We start from the raw sequence: 14697 nt of genomic DNA, 5'->3' as shown, positions 1-14697 counted from the left end.
CGTATTCCTTTTAATTGATTTTTATGTGCTCTTGTTTGTTGTGTTTGTTTTATTCATTGCTGTCCAACAGGGGGAAGTGTCTGCTACTTTCAGACTTTATGCTAAGCTAGGCTAACCGTGCGCAGCATAGACATGACAAAGACACCAATCATCTCTTCTTACTGTGGTTCTTTTTTCACCTGTATGGAAACAGAACAACCATGACTAGAAATGGATGTTTTGATGCCATAAATCATAAGAAACGAAAAACAAAAGTTGAATTCCTTGATTGTTTTTTACAGTGTAATAGTGAAAGCTAATGGATTTAAACGAAGCTGAAGTAGTCTGACTAAAACGATTCACATTTCATGGTTAAATGTAAGGAATTCATAGTTAAACGTCTTAAAGCTTTGACGTCTTAGAAGGTGTTCCTTTGCTTTTTTCTGCATACATGAACATTTTGACTCCCATTCATGGTCATCTTCTGCTTCGCCCACAGCAACGTTTAGGTGTTTTTTCTGCACGTCGCTGCTGCCAGACCGGATTTTCCCGTCTGAATAAACCCGTAGTTGTTTATTCTGCACCGGCCGGCCCACGTTCGCCCTCCTTCTGCTGAATATGTCGAGCTTTTCTCCCAAAGACTGTCGCGATCAGACTTCCTGCTTGGAGACTTGTGACAAATGTGGGCCAATTTGGTTTTCTCCTCCGTCTCTGGGCAAGCCATCAATCGGGGTTTTCTATGCTCCCAAACATATGAAAAAACAACTTCAAAAACCTCCAGCAGAATGAATGTTTTATAATTCAACACTGGGCTGTGGCTATATCGCTTCTCCTTCCTCGTCTTGTGGGGTTCATCTGCTCAGACTTTCTCCCTCCATTTGTCACCGGCTTTTCTTTGGCTCCATCTTTTCTGCCATTCGTCCCATTTCTCTACATTTTCACTCCGCTCTTGATTAGAAATGCAGATGACTGGAAACCTCGGTCGCTCTCCTGGGTTTAGAGTTTTTACACCTCTTTAGCAGCACTCTCTCCACAGAAGATGGAGATGAGAGATCCGGTGTTGATTGGCTCTCGGTGGCTTCTCTAGCATGCACTTGTTCTCTCTCCGGGTCCATTTGACCCATTTTCCTGCCCCTGGATGTGCCGCTCTTGGATCATTTGGTAATGTGGCCTTGTCAGAATTTAAACCGTTGTCTTCCTTAATTGACTCGGGGGCGATTTAAAAAAAAAAAAAAAAAAAAAAAGACAGCACAGGGTTTTTTCTTCTTTTTTATATCTGGTTCTCGTTCACCGCTGCACTCTCCTGCTGTTTTGGAGATGGCACATTTCGCGGTGTTACCCTCGGCTCCGACGTGAGCGTGTCACAGCTTGAGGGTTGCTCCACATAACAAAAAATTCAGACGGAAAAATTTAGCAGCACACGGAGGGAAGTGAGCAGCCTGTTCTCCCCAGAGTCCACCGGCGGCGACACGTTTTCTCGTCTTCATTGTAATCAACGCCGATGTCTTACAGCAGCTCGGCTCCACCGCGGCAGTCTGCTAACGCCCGTTCTCCACCATTTAAACAACACCCAAAATACCGGGGCTGCACAAGAGCGGAGTGCTGTATTAAACTGATTTTAATTCTGATTTTATGTCCTCATACAATCAGGGTTGGTGGTCTCCTGCCGTGTCGATGCTCAAACAGCTCTTCAGATGGCAGAACTTGAGGAGGAATCGCTAATGAGGCGCTGATTGTGTCCCACGGTTTCTAGAATCACCCAGAATTATAGTAAAGTGGTGCTGTACTTCCATGAACATGCAAGAGACAAATGCTATCGTCCCTAATGTATGTCAAGCTCCTAAACCTGGTATAAACATGGTATCACATGACTTTCCAAAGTGTTCCAAGTAATTTTATCTGAAGGCCAGATCACTTTCCAACAACACAACAGCAGCATAGCCACTGAAGCACTGCTAGCAGTCAGGCTGTTGTCCTAAAGTGAGAAAACAACCCAAAGAATTTGAAGTGCAAACTCATTTTTGAGCTTAATTCTTCTTTTTCTTCAATCTTGATCATTCTCTGTCTTCATCTTCTTCTGACGGTTAGAGTTTCCACAGTTATTGTTGTTGCTGTTTGAGATAAATGTTTTGAGACAGATTTCAGGAAGACTTTCGAGGGAACCAAACTCTTGCAGATTGAGGCCAGTTTGTGTGGTCTGAATCCACAAGTGTATAAAACTTCATCGTTAAGATAAATGTACCAACAGGGCAAAATGCTTGCTTAGGGGTGAGACTGTATGGGGGGGGGGATTCTCGGTCATCCACAGCTTTTTAACTCATCACTGAAAGAGTTGTCACCTGAAGTTGCCGATGATGGACTTTGGAGAAGCGTAAACACAGTGGGAAGGTGTAAATTCTCCAGATATCTTGTGCTCTGTTCATCCATTCATTGACAAACCTCTGGAATAATCACTGATACGGTGCTACAACCCCATCAGTAAGTAGCTCTTATATCCTGTAATAACAGCCTTGAAAACCATCTGTGCATTCTTAATGTTTAACCAGAACTATGTCCACATTGGTCTCCACAAATCTCACGGAAAGCATGAATTGGCCCTTATGATGTCGTCATTCAGCAGCCGTCATCCATCTTCTTGCCGTTATGCAGGATCAGGTCATGGTGGCAGCAGGTTGAGCAGGTCAGGAACATTTCCACTTCCTTCTGAGGGGTCCCAAGGCGTTCCCAGGTCAGATGAGATATAGAGGCCTAAACCACCTCAACTGGAGCAACTCTAGCTCAAACTCCTCAGTCGATCTCCAAGCCTGAATCCAGACATCCTTCCAAGGAAGCCTCTGGCCGCTTAGATTTTATTCTTTTGGTCGCTCCAGAAAAAACTGTCCATAGGTGAGAGTTCAAACATAGATGGACTGGTGGCATCCATCCGTCCAGCTCACGCTCCGTTTTCCCGTCATTCTCTTCCAAGAACGCGAGATTCTTGAACTCCTTCACTTGAGCAGCACCTCGCCACCGACCCAGAGGGAGGAATCCAGCAGTTTCTGGGCTGCAAACCTCCCGTCATGATGGTCTGAAGCAAACTGAACCACGTAATCTGAGGTTCTAAGTTCATCCAAAAATCTTCAGTTTTTAGTTTTATTCCCACTTAAACAGTTCCCTCTAATTTCTTTTTAAAATAAAGAATATACTTCAGAGTTAGTTTGAATGATGTGCTTTAACATGAGCAGACCGAAATGGTTAAAATTACCTTTAGCCAGGCTACGAGGGCTAAAACAGCTGGATTCCCATGAATTCTGCGTTCCCCTGAAGATAATCGCTCTGACTTTAGTGTTTTAAGAGAAATATTTCAACAAAATGTTGTGGATTTGCTTCAGACAAGCTGCACATATTCATGGTCTCCAGAGAATGAACTATAATGACTTTGGTTATTTTATTGTCTTCTTATTACTGATGTAAAAATATCTCAACATCGCCAAGATGGATGGACACAGTTTATTTTTTTCATGGTTCCCCAATGATGCACCCTAATGGGGAAGAGTGTAGCAGTCAAATCCAGGAATGGAAACCCCTTTGTTTCCTGGGAATTCTTGCTAAATCCGCTCCTGTTTCCAAGGAAACTAAAGGATTTGTCAATTACATGGAGTCAGAAGTGTGCTTTTCAAAAATAGTCAACTTTTAAGAGGAAGACTATCCATCCTGTGAAGCTGCCGACCTTTAGCAGGTCGATTCACTCCCAGCACGACTCTTTTGTCCAACAACAGGTGACACGAAGCTCAGCGGTCTTACTTGTGTGGGTGTGTCCATGGCACAATAACACTGTGATGATTTAAACCCATAAACAGCTGCAGCGATGAGGCTGTGAAAGCTGATTGCGGGCTGGAGGATCAGAGGCAGCCTGAGGTGAAGGCTCCCCGACGGTGCTGAGCTTCAGCTCTGCAGTTTCTAAACACAAACTTTGCTCTGAATCTTCTGTGATTGGCTCAGCCTTTGCCCACAGTTTTCCCACAATGCTCCACAGTAGCTCCGAGTCCTGTGGAGCCACAGCGAAGTCTTCGAGATAACATTGAAGTATTTATACAAGTTAAGACCCCTCAGCTGTTAAGCTTTGCCTTGGATTATTGTGGTTAGCTGAAGAATTTAAACCGTGTGTGTGAATGTCTGAAGCTTTGCTAAAAGGCGGGTCTCTCGTCTGGCTTTTACAAACACGCTTCGAGAGAAACTGAACACACAAACGATTAGAATGCATCGACTATCATGTTTCTGTTTTTCAGCCCGGGATTCGTAACGTCTCATCAGTTATCGCTGCAGGAAAACAAAAAGGCCCCAAAGCTCAAGGAGATCCTGCAGAGCCAAGAACTCTGATGATTAAAACCAGCACTGGAACAAAATAAATGAGAAAGGACCCGGCAGCAGAGAGGAGGGCTGAAATCTACGGAGCACAGTCCTGACCTGCAGAGGATGAACCCCTCTGGTCAGTTGTCCTCTAACGCCTGCTAGCGATGAACTTTGTAAACAAGATGGACCATTTCCATGAAACTCCCAGCTCCTCACATCGACCCTCAGGTGGCAGGAGGGGATGTGGTGGGGGTAGCAGGGGTGGTCAAAACATCACTAATGGTGAGGGGAGTAGCGGGGATGCAAAAATACACGGAAATAGCAGCAGACGCAGGAGAAAATGCACTGATAACATCGGAGGCCACAGTGGCATTCACGGCCCCGTCGTAAATGACGATGATGATGGCTGGGTTTGCTAGAGAGATGAAGAGTATCACAAGTGGATTAGACATTTTGATGAGCCTGTTGGGTATTATGGAGACAGGGATCTGACAAATTCTGAGCCAAGCAATGCCATCTTGATCGATAAAGTTATGTAATCCATATGTCCGCCGCCTGATGACATCATAATATGCAAATTAGATGAGCGAATTTACTCCCATCACAAACTTTGGGTCATACGGATGATTATTCTCATTTACAGTTTGCTTTTATCTCTAATCATTTTCAAGTTACAACCTTTTGAAAAAAAAATGACATCAAAACTGAATATTTTATTGAAAAGCCTCTGGCGCCTAAAGGGTTAAAAACGCCTCCAAATTCACAGATCTGCTCCTCAAACAGGACTTATTGGATTGTGTTTCATCGGGGGTTGCTTTAACCCCGTGAGCGGAAAAGAGAAACCTGATTCATTTGCACCCTTTACGCAGTTTCTTGGACTTTTTCTTGGTTCCGTGTCACATTTTTTACTCGCTGTGGTTCATTTTTCACTGCAGTATGAAGTCCTGAACCCTCACATTTATAACACTATACAGGTTTAATATCTTTATTTATTTTACAAAGAATGAAAAAATAGTGGAATTAGCATGTAGAACATTATGTGGTGTGCCCACAGATGTTAAAAATACTCAAAAGAATAGTGTCTACATGTTTTATTTATCATGCTAGCTGTTTTTTAATTAGTTTTCTGTTTAGCTAAAAAGTCCTTGAATTTTTTATGACATTGGTGTTGGTTGCAGCTCAGTCACTAATAGCTTCTTGGTTTTGCCAGAAAAATGCAGAATTTTGTGTTTTTTCCAGAATATAGTTAGCATAAACCGATTATTTTTGGTGAATTTTTGAAATGGGACATGTAGAATAAAATATCACAACTATAGCCTCAGGTTTGGTTCATTTCGGTGAAGAAACATGATTTGTTGGGGGACTTTCTTACAGTTAGAAACCTGCTGGTAGGTTTTCAGAAACAGCAGAGCTTGTCGGCATGTTTTAGGCCCCAAATGACGCTTGTGAATTATGGGGTGTAACAGATGAGGCGTCCTTATGGAGCTGCACGGAGGCGTAAAAACTGCACCGAGCTTTCGGCAGCTTGCATTCCGTACACGAGGAAAGCCCGGTGTCAGGTGAAATGTGAAGGAAAATGCAGAGGATCCTGTTTTTCTGGACTCAGACTGCAGCAGCGGGGGAGCTGAGAGAGGACTGACCCCCCGGAGTAAATGTTAGGAATGCAGCGACACTCTCAACACCGTCCCTCGCCATGGAAACTGTGTCAACACACGGGTGGGGGATGGAGAGCGAGGCCGTGTGTTTGAGACGGGGGTGGCATTGTGTATGTGAGCGTGATTTATTATTAGGTAGAAGAAATTTGACCTCACTTCTCCATAAATTTCTCCGTGGTGCTCCGGCTGCCTCCCTCTGAACTTCACAGCAGTTAGATCATTTTCAGAGTCACTTTCATCTTCTGTAGACTTCAGCTCAGTTGATTTATAAAACATTCAAACACACACACACTCTCCCTGAGATGGATAGAAAAAGAGAAAAGAAGGCTACACAGAGCCGGGTAGCGCTGCTATTACCAGTCAGATGAGTTGCAGGCCGTGTTGTCTGCCTCTGCTGTGATGGATGTGACGCCGTTAGTGGCCTTCTGAAATGTGCAAAGTGAATTTCATAGGTTTAGCACAAAGGCATGACGCTAGCAGAGCTCTGTCCTCAACAGGAAAGGAAAATTATTAGGGCTAGAAATAGGGCATAGTCATATAATAGTGATAAATAGATAATATACTTGAAATAATACATATATGATACAATATGCATTAATAAAAGGTCTTATTTTAGTCGATATGCGCAGTTTCTAATGAACTAGCTGGTAAAGGGGCACCATGACAAAGCCTACTGTGGTGGTTAATGACTTTGCTTTAATGATGGATGGGATGCAGTTTAGTGGCCTTCTGAAAAGTGCAAAGTCAGTTTCATCTGTGTGTGTGTGTACATTTAGCTTAGCATAGCTTAGCTTAGCACAAAGAAATGAGGCAGGAGGAACCTGCTAGCGGAACCCTGTCCTTAATGGAAGAAGCAACTGAAAAATAGTGTGGCTAGAAATACAGCACAGTGATATAATAATAAAAATATAATATAAAGAATACATATACAAAGTGAAAACTCAACTTCATCTGGGTGTGTATATGTTTAGCTTAGCTTAGCACAAAGACATGAGGCAGGAGGAAACAGCTAGCAGAGCTCTGTCCTCAACGGAAGAAGCAACTGAAAATGATTTTTGCTAGAACTATGTGTAGCTAAAATAAAGTAATATGTTTTATTTCGGTCAATATGCAAAAAAATTCTAAAGCAAAAATAAAAGCATCTAGAAGAGTGAACGTTCATTTGAAATTTTAAATTCCATCACTTTATTCATCAAGCAAAATACACAAATTAACTAATTTATCCACATGAATAAAAATAAGCTAAGAAGAATCGTAGTTCGAGACCCTCACAAATCAGCAGTCATTGGTAAATCGGACATTTTAATAAACGTGCAGACATATTGTCATTTTAGCCTGTTAGCTGGATGCATCCAGTGATTTGTCGACTGTTGTTGTTGAACCTAGAATTTGGACTTTCTCCGTATTTGTCTTAAGAAACCAGACTTGATAAGTGAAGGGATGATGTGACTGAACACCTGAGGACACTGCATTACATCATGAGGTGATATATATCCTCTATTAGCATCTGTTTTGCTGTAAACTGAAGCTTAACTTACAAAATAAACACCATGCTGGTGCCCCGGTGGCTCAACCGGTTGAGCTGGCGATCCATAAACAGCTATAGTCGAGTTCGACCCACAGTCATTTACTGCATGTCCTTCCCCCACTCTTCTTATATTTAAAAAAAAAAGCCAATAAAATATTTTTAAAAATAAATAAACTTCATGTTCTATTGAAGGAGGCTTGAAACTAGCAGCTGAAATTATAAGTTTTTTAGGAAAATGTTTACTGAGGCAGCAAATCGGCTGACAAGTAGGATCATTTTCTCATAGACGTCCATACTCTGCAGCCAGAGGAGTCGCCCCCTGCTGGCTTTGGGAAAGAATGCGGGTTTAATTTCCTTCCCTGTCTTCATCACTTTTCAGACTCAGAGGCTATGTTGATCTTTTATTAATTTTCACATTTGATTTTCAACCAGAAGTCCGTATTCTCTGAACCATCTTTTCATCTTTTTTTGCATGTTTTTGAACCGTGACTGAGCCGCTGCTGCTGGGTCATCACATCCCAAAATGCTCATCGGGGTCATTTTTAAGGTGACCCGTCATTTGGTGTTTGTCAGCGTGGTTGGTTACCCTTCAAACAAGCCGCTGCGTTCACCAGAATGTCACTTTCTCAGCTCCTACCTGCTCTTTCAACACATCAAACCCGGTCTGCAGAGCTGTAGACGCCCTCAGCGCCGCCCTGCAGAGAGCCTCGTCCTCCTGCATGACTTGTCCTTGTATGGTTGTGTCTTCAGCGTGGCATCGCTCCAGCTCTTCACCCTCATAACGCATGCACATCCAAGTCCACACAAATCAGCCCTGGGGTGAGTACGACTGCACATTGTCTCTCTGCCTGCCTCTCTCCGTGGCACGAGGCCAGCTAATATCTCGCTGAAAGACCGGGCTGCAGCAACTGCTGCGCTCTGATGCTGCAAATACTGTTTACCTCGGCCTCCAGATGGTAAATAAAACTCAGGATGGCTCTGAGGGAAAAGGTAGGAAACCATCTCAGGCTGCCAAAAACCAAGGACTGCTAAAAGGGTCTTGCAACAAATGTGCATTAGATGCACTAAGTGTGTCCTCCAAAATTTCCATCCATAGTTAACTTCATGTTGGAGACAGAAACGAGACAAAGACTGAAGTGTCTGATCTCCAGGTAAACGTCAGCGTTTGAACCGGTGCTGCTCGACTCTCACCTGTTTGGAGGCTTTAACTTTTCACTGCTTTTCTTAATTTCAGAAAACAGTTTTACACAGAGGTCAGTGATGTTCCTGTAAATCTATGCTCTAAATCAGGGGTGTCAAACATGAGGCACGCGGCCCAAAAGTGGCCCTCCAAGTGTAAAAATTCCAGAGAACAACAGTAAGTTTGTAAAACTATAAATTTAAAATAATTCCTAGACCATGACAGGTTGCTTTGATCATAAAGTAAAATTCTAGATTGTTCATTGTCCCTCAGGATTAATAAAGCATCCATCCAGCCATCCATCCATCCATCTTTTACATTTTGTGCATCATTTTTGTAATATTTTGTCGTGTTCTTTTGTTGTCATTTGTCTCTTGTTTCTGTTGTTTTGTTTCTCACTTTCGTCATTTCGTATTTCCGTTTTGTCTCGCTTGTGTTTTTTGTCTTATCTTTTTTTATCGTGGTCTTATTTTTGTCGTTTTGTGTTTTTGCTTTATTCGTTGTTTTGAGCATCATTTTTGTCTTTGTTTTGGTCTCACTTGTGTTGTCTACTTTTTCGTTATTTTGTTTCTTGCTTCTATTTTATCTCCTTTTTGTCGTTTGTCCATTGTTTATGTTACTTTGTAACTTTTTTGTCAAATTTTTGTCTCTTTTTTGTTTTGTGTCATTTTTTTATCTTTTTGTGTCTCATTTTTGGCACATTTTGTCTTGTTTTTGTTGTTTCTTGACTTTTTTGTCTGACTTTTGTCGTTTGTCTCATGTTTTTGTCATTTTGTTTCTTGTTTTCGTTATTTTGTGTTCCCTTTTTGTCTCGCTTGTGGTTTTTGTCATGTTTTGTCATTTTGTGTTGCGTTTTATTCATTGCTTTGTGCATCGTTTTTGTCTTTTTGGTTGATGTCTCACTTGTATTGTCTATTTTTTTGTCGATTTGATTCTCGGTTTTGTAATTTTTCTGTCTGATTTGTGTAATTCTTTCTTGTTTTGTCGTTTCTCCTTTTTTGTCATTTGTAACTTTTTGTCAAATTGTTTTTGTCTCTTTTGTTTTGTATCATTTGTCTCGTTTGTCATTTTATCTTGTTTTTGTTGTTTTTTGTCTTTTTTACTCTGACTTTTATCATTTTTAATATAAAGTAAAACACTATATCATCCACCACTATAAGTAAAAACTCCAATGTTCTCCCATTTCATACTTTAAAAAAAATATCAACTTCAGATTTCGCATAAATGTGAAGTAAAAAGTACAATATTTCTCCTGAAAATCCAGCAGAGTAGACATACAAAGTAGCATGAACACATGTTAGATGCTACAATGTGCTACAGAGATTCTAGTTTTGGTCAAGTTTGATCACAAAGAAAGATTCAAGGCTTGAGTTCTTGAATTCTTTACTTCTCTGCAGGACTCACAAATGGAAGAATTAAATCAATCATCCAGTAGTAACTAAAAGCTGGGCAGTGAAATTGATTGACAGCTATTTTGTGTCCAACTGATCAGTCATTTAAAATTTATCTTGATTTTTACTTTAGATGTCACAGATCAGCTGTAGTACCTGGTTGTTCCACCAGGTGGGGGGCAGGTACTTCTATATTGGTGAACAGAGAGCATTGTGGGGGTTTAACTTTGAAAGGGGCATCATGACAAAGACTTCTGTGAGGCTTAATGACTATAGGTCATATTTTAAGTCAACACAATGCTAATGCTATGATAGCATATTTAGCATCTGCTTTTACAGCCTGCAGCATGTGTGGCATTACCAGCAGTATCGGTGCATCGTCAATAAAAAGTGAACTGAACTTGTATGATACAGCAATCAATTACTCAAATATCAGTCCCTCCAGGATTTCGCAGGCGTTTTTCCAGATTGTTGCGACCCTAAAATGCCTGAATTCGCGGCAGCTTTTCTCAAAAATTGCGATGCAAGTTGCGATGTTTTCAGCGTATTTGTTGCCAAGAAATTGTGGGAGACGTTGACAATTGCTAAAAAGATGCCTTTTTTCAGCTTTTAGAACATGCTTCAACATTTTAGTTGACAATATTTATTCCAAAAACAATTCTTTAAGACAGACTTAAGGCACAAAATAACAGGTTAGCTTCTTGGTATCTGGTCAATAAGATGAGCCAAATAAAGCAACCTGTAAGCACTGGTACGAGCACAAGTTGCTACATTTGATATATTCTTAGTAAAACGTAATTGGGATGTTCCTCTGACTGTGCTCTAACTACAGGTAGCAAATGCTATTATCAAGCCGTTTTCATTATCATGTTGATACAAGCATTAATCTGTCAACACCACTCCTTAAAATGATGTTTGCGACTCAAGTGGTTTGTCAAAATCAATAACTTAGTTGCTTTTTTCTTGCAACCACAGATAAATTGTGGGAACAGGGAGGAGTGTGATCCACCGGTTTCTCTTCTTCTGTTCCATTTCTGACAGCAGCTGCTCGACACAGTTCAGACGTGGGACCTGCATCTTTAATGCCGCTGCCACCGCTAGCCAGAACTGAAACCTTATGATGTTGTTGTCTAACTTCTCTCGGTTTGTCTTTAGTTTTTAGCATCAACCTGCCCGAGGGCTGCAGATGACACATTTACATGTTAATTATGACGTGCACGGCGTCTGACAAATCCGTGTCTTTGATCAGGACCAGCGCTGAGATTACAGATCCGTGTGGAGGTGAAGGCGTTGGCTGCCGTCCTCGGTCTGCGCCGGACCCAACGATCGGCCATCGCATCCACTGAAGCCGCTCCAGAGCTGTGAATAAAGAGCGCACTCGACTCACACATCCACGCTAATCACTGCGCGCTGAGCGTATTGACATCGTAGCTGTAATTCCATGGCTGCAGGGATCTGAGCTAATGCTGCGTGAGGGAGCATTAAAGCGAAAGGGATAAGGGAAGTCAGAGTGACTTCGCCATGTCTGCGTGTTTGAAGTTGTTTGAAGCCGTCGAGGCCCAGCGACTGCCGTTTTCTGCACGCTCCTGATCAGCCTCTTTCACATACAGCAGAGATCATGTTTTAGAGCAAAGAACAAGAAGCCCAGAATCAGTGAATGGAGTTAATTTGCGCGGATTATTCCAGAATACGTGTGAACCTGCTACTGCTGTTTGAGAAGTAACACCTTCAGATGATCATTAGGAACAGTCCCGTAGGCCTGGATGGAGCTGAATTGTTGCTATTTACATCATATCATCGCCTCCGTCTCTCACATTTTTAAGATCAAAACAGCAGAGAATGAAAGCAGCAGAGAAGCGCTGGCAGCTCAGACACAAACTGTATCATCTTACCGAGTCGTAAAGTTCCTCATGAAACTTGACTCAACCCTGTAATCCTCCGCCCAGACGCAGCCACTTTAAAACTCATCGAACGGCACGTCTCAGCTCGGATTTACACCCAACGCTCGATTCTTACAGTAAATTATGTGACGTACTGGATGTTTTCAGCAGCGTAGCGGTCGACCTGCTGCACTCCATCCACCAGGAAATGAACTTTTAACCTCCTGACGTCCCAGCAGCGAACCAGCCACACCAAGAAACAAAAAGCTCCTTGAACAGCTGAAGTCCTGACTGAAATCAGCTGCATCACGGTGGCACTTTCACATTAAAGATGAATGATTTCATCACTCTAAACTTTGGCGCTGATATTTCCCCTGTTTACCTTTCTGTTTCTGATGCATTGCACAAACCAACACCCAGAACATTCACCTTGCAGCGTGGGTGAGGAGATTAATTCTGCGTTTAACACCCACATGAAAGTGATCACATCGTATCTGTTTGGCCTGAAGCCTCAGACACTCTCCTGCTCAGCGGGGCTGGCAATTTGTAAGCACCATATTAGAAGAGGTCGGTTCAAAACAGCGGCGCCGTGCCTGTAATGATGCCTTTCAAACAGTTTGTACTTTCGCTTCATTAAAATCAATCATCGATGCTGTAAATCACACTTCATGAGCCTGTGCAGGTTTGATGCTCTGCAGCGGCTGATTTGAAGTTCTCCATGCATCCATTAGTGGAAAACAAACACCAGCAGATCTTTAACCGTCTTCAGAAGCCAAGCGTCTTCTGTTACACAAGATGAAATACAAACACACCTGACTAAATTAAATACAACAGACACGACAATTTATGAACAATACAAATCATCTAGACCTAACAAATTACCTGAATACTTTAACTGTTAAAGTTAAGACATCTGTGAGCAAACATGAAGAAGATGATCTCCGTTTTATCAGATGAGATCTCCGGCAGAACCGGGTTTAGAGAGAGCAGACGTCTGCCTCGACTGGTCTCGGTGAGGTTTGTGGCGATAGTCAAAGTAAAAGAATTGTATTGAATGTAATGAGAAAGTGTGCATTTACCTGACCTCCATCCCCCATCCGCCCATCTGCATTCCAGCCACTAAAATGGTTGTTGCTGTGGCTGTTGGTGCTGGGAGAGCCGGCCCTTGGACTTCCTCATATCAGCCAGCCTCCAAGACAGTATGGCGGCAAGTCAGGGACAGATGGTGAAAGGTGTTGGTCTCCCCACGCAATCCCAAACGAGTTGTCCGCGATTAGCGACTACCGACCGTCGACTCAAGCCGGACTTTGCCCTGAAGGACGTCAGCTGCAGCACGAACATCTCTGCCGCTCACGTAAGACGGCATGGTGATGTTTGTTTTTTTCCCTTTTCCTTGTTTGTGGTTCATCCTCCATTCCTAAACCGAACGGCAGCGCTTTCCTTTGGAGTACTCGTTTTCTTTTTTGTTGGAACTGAAAGAACAGCCGTAACCCGCGGAGTGGAGTTTTTATGTTGAACGGGTCGGACTGTAGTAAAAAGGGGTTAAAGAAAACCTGGACTGGACTATTTATAAATAAATGATTTGCATTGATTTTTGAACCATTGTATTCTCTGCCTTAGCTGTTGTGTGAGGCTGAAATATTTAGTTTAATAAGGTTTTATGTTCCAACATTAGACCTTTGTAGGGTGCAGCAGTGTATTTCAGTTGAACCGCTACAGGTTACATTTACAGCTGATTGAAAAACTCAAACACTTACATGTCTTCAACCATCTTTAGAAACAAATTGTCTTGTCTTATAATTAAAAGAGGAAATACTGCCTTGCCTGACTAAATTAAATATAACGCCTAACACCTGACCATTTATAAATAATACCAATTACCCAGACTATCTTTGATGGTGAGGCCAAGAGCCTACAACTCTAACAAATTACCTTAATACTTTATACATTTAAGTCAAGACATCTATGAACATGCATGAAGAGAAAGAACTGCGTTTTATCAGATGAGGTCTCCGGCAGAACCAGGTTCAGGGAGAGCAGACGTCTGCCTCCACTGGTCTGTGTGAGGTTGTGTTTACAGCTGATTTAAAGTTCTCTGTACATTCATTAGTGGAAAACATAAACACCAACAGATCTTTAACTTCCTTTAGAAGACAGAACACAGTCTTACCTGACTAAATTTAATATTACAGGCACTAAAATCTACCAGGTTCAGGGAGAGCAGACGTCTGCCTCCACTGGTCCAGGTGAGGTTAAATTTACAGCTGATTTAAAGTTCTCTGTACATTTATTAGTGGAAAACACAAACACTAACGTTTCTTGAACCGTCTTTAGAAGCAAATTGTCTTTTGTTAAATATAAAAGACAAAATACAATCTCACCTTTAAGAAATGGGATAAAACCTGCGGCAGAACCAGGTTCAGGGAGAGCAGACGTCTGCCTCCACTGGTCTGGGTGAGGTTAAACTCACATAAATTACATACATGTGCAGAATTAAACTTTAAAACGACCATGTTCTGCCAATAAAATGACACCTGGATGATGTATTTTCCTTCATGTCTTGGTGAACTAGAATCAAATTTGCGTTGTGTGTAGAGTTGTTCAGTATTTGAGGAGTTCACCTGCAAAGACAGATAACTCCGTTTCGATAAATTTTCAGAAAACTTATTTTTTATCGTTTTCTTGAGATAATATCAATCAAACTGAAGTTGAGTGGATTTGACTCATTAGAAAATAATGACAAAATAGAGAA

The sequence above is a fragment of the Acanthochromis polyacanthus genome, chromosome 22 (assembly GCF_021347895.1).
Source record: "Acanthochromis polyacanthus isolate Apoly-LR-REF ecotype Palm Island chromosome 22, KAUST_Apoly_ChrSc, whole genome shotgun sequence".
Classification (NCBI taxonomy): Eukaryota; Metazoa; Chordata; class Actinopteri; family Pomacentridae; genus Acanthochromis; species Acanthochromis polyacanthus.
This window is presented reverse-complemented; position numbering follows the sequence as displayed.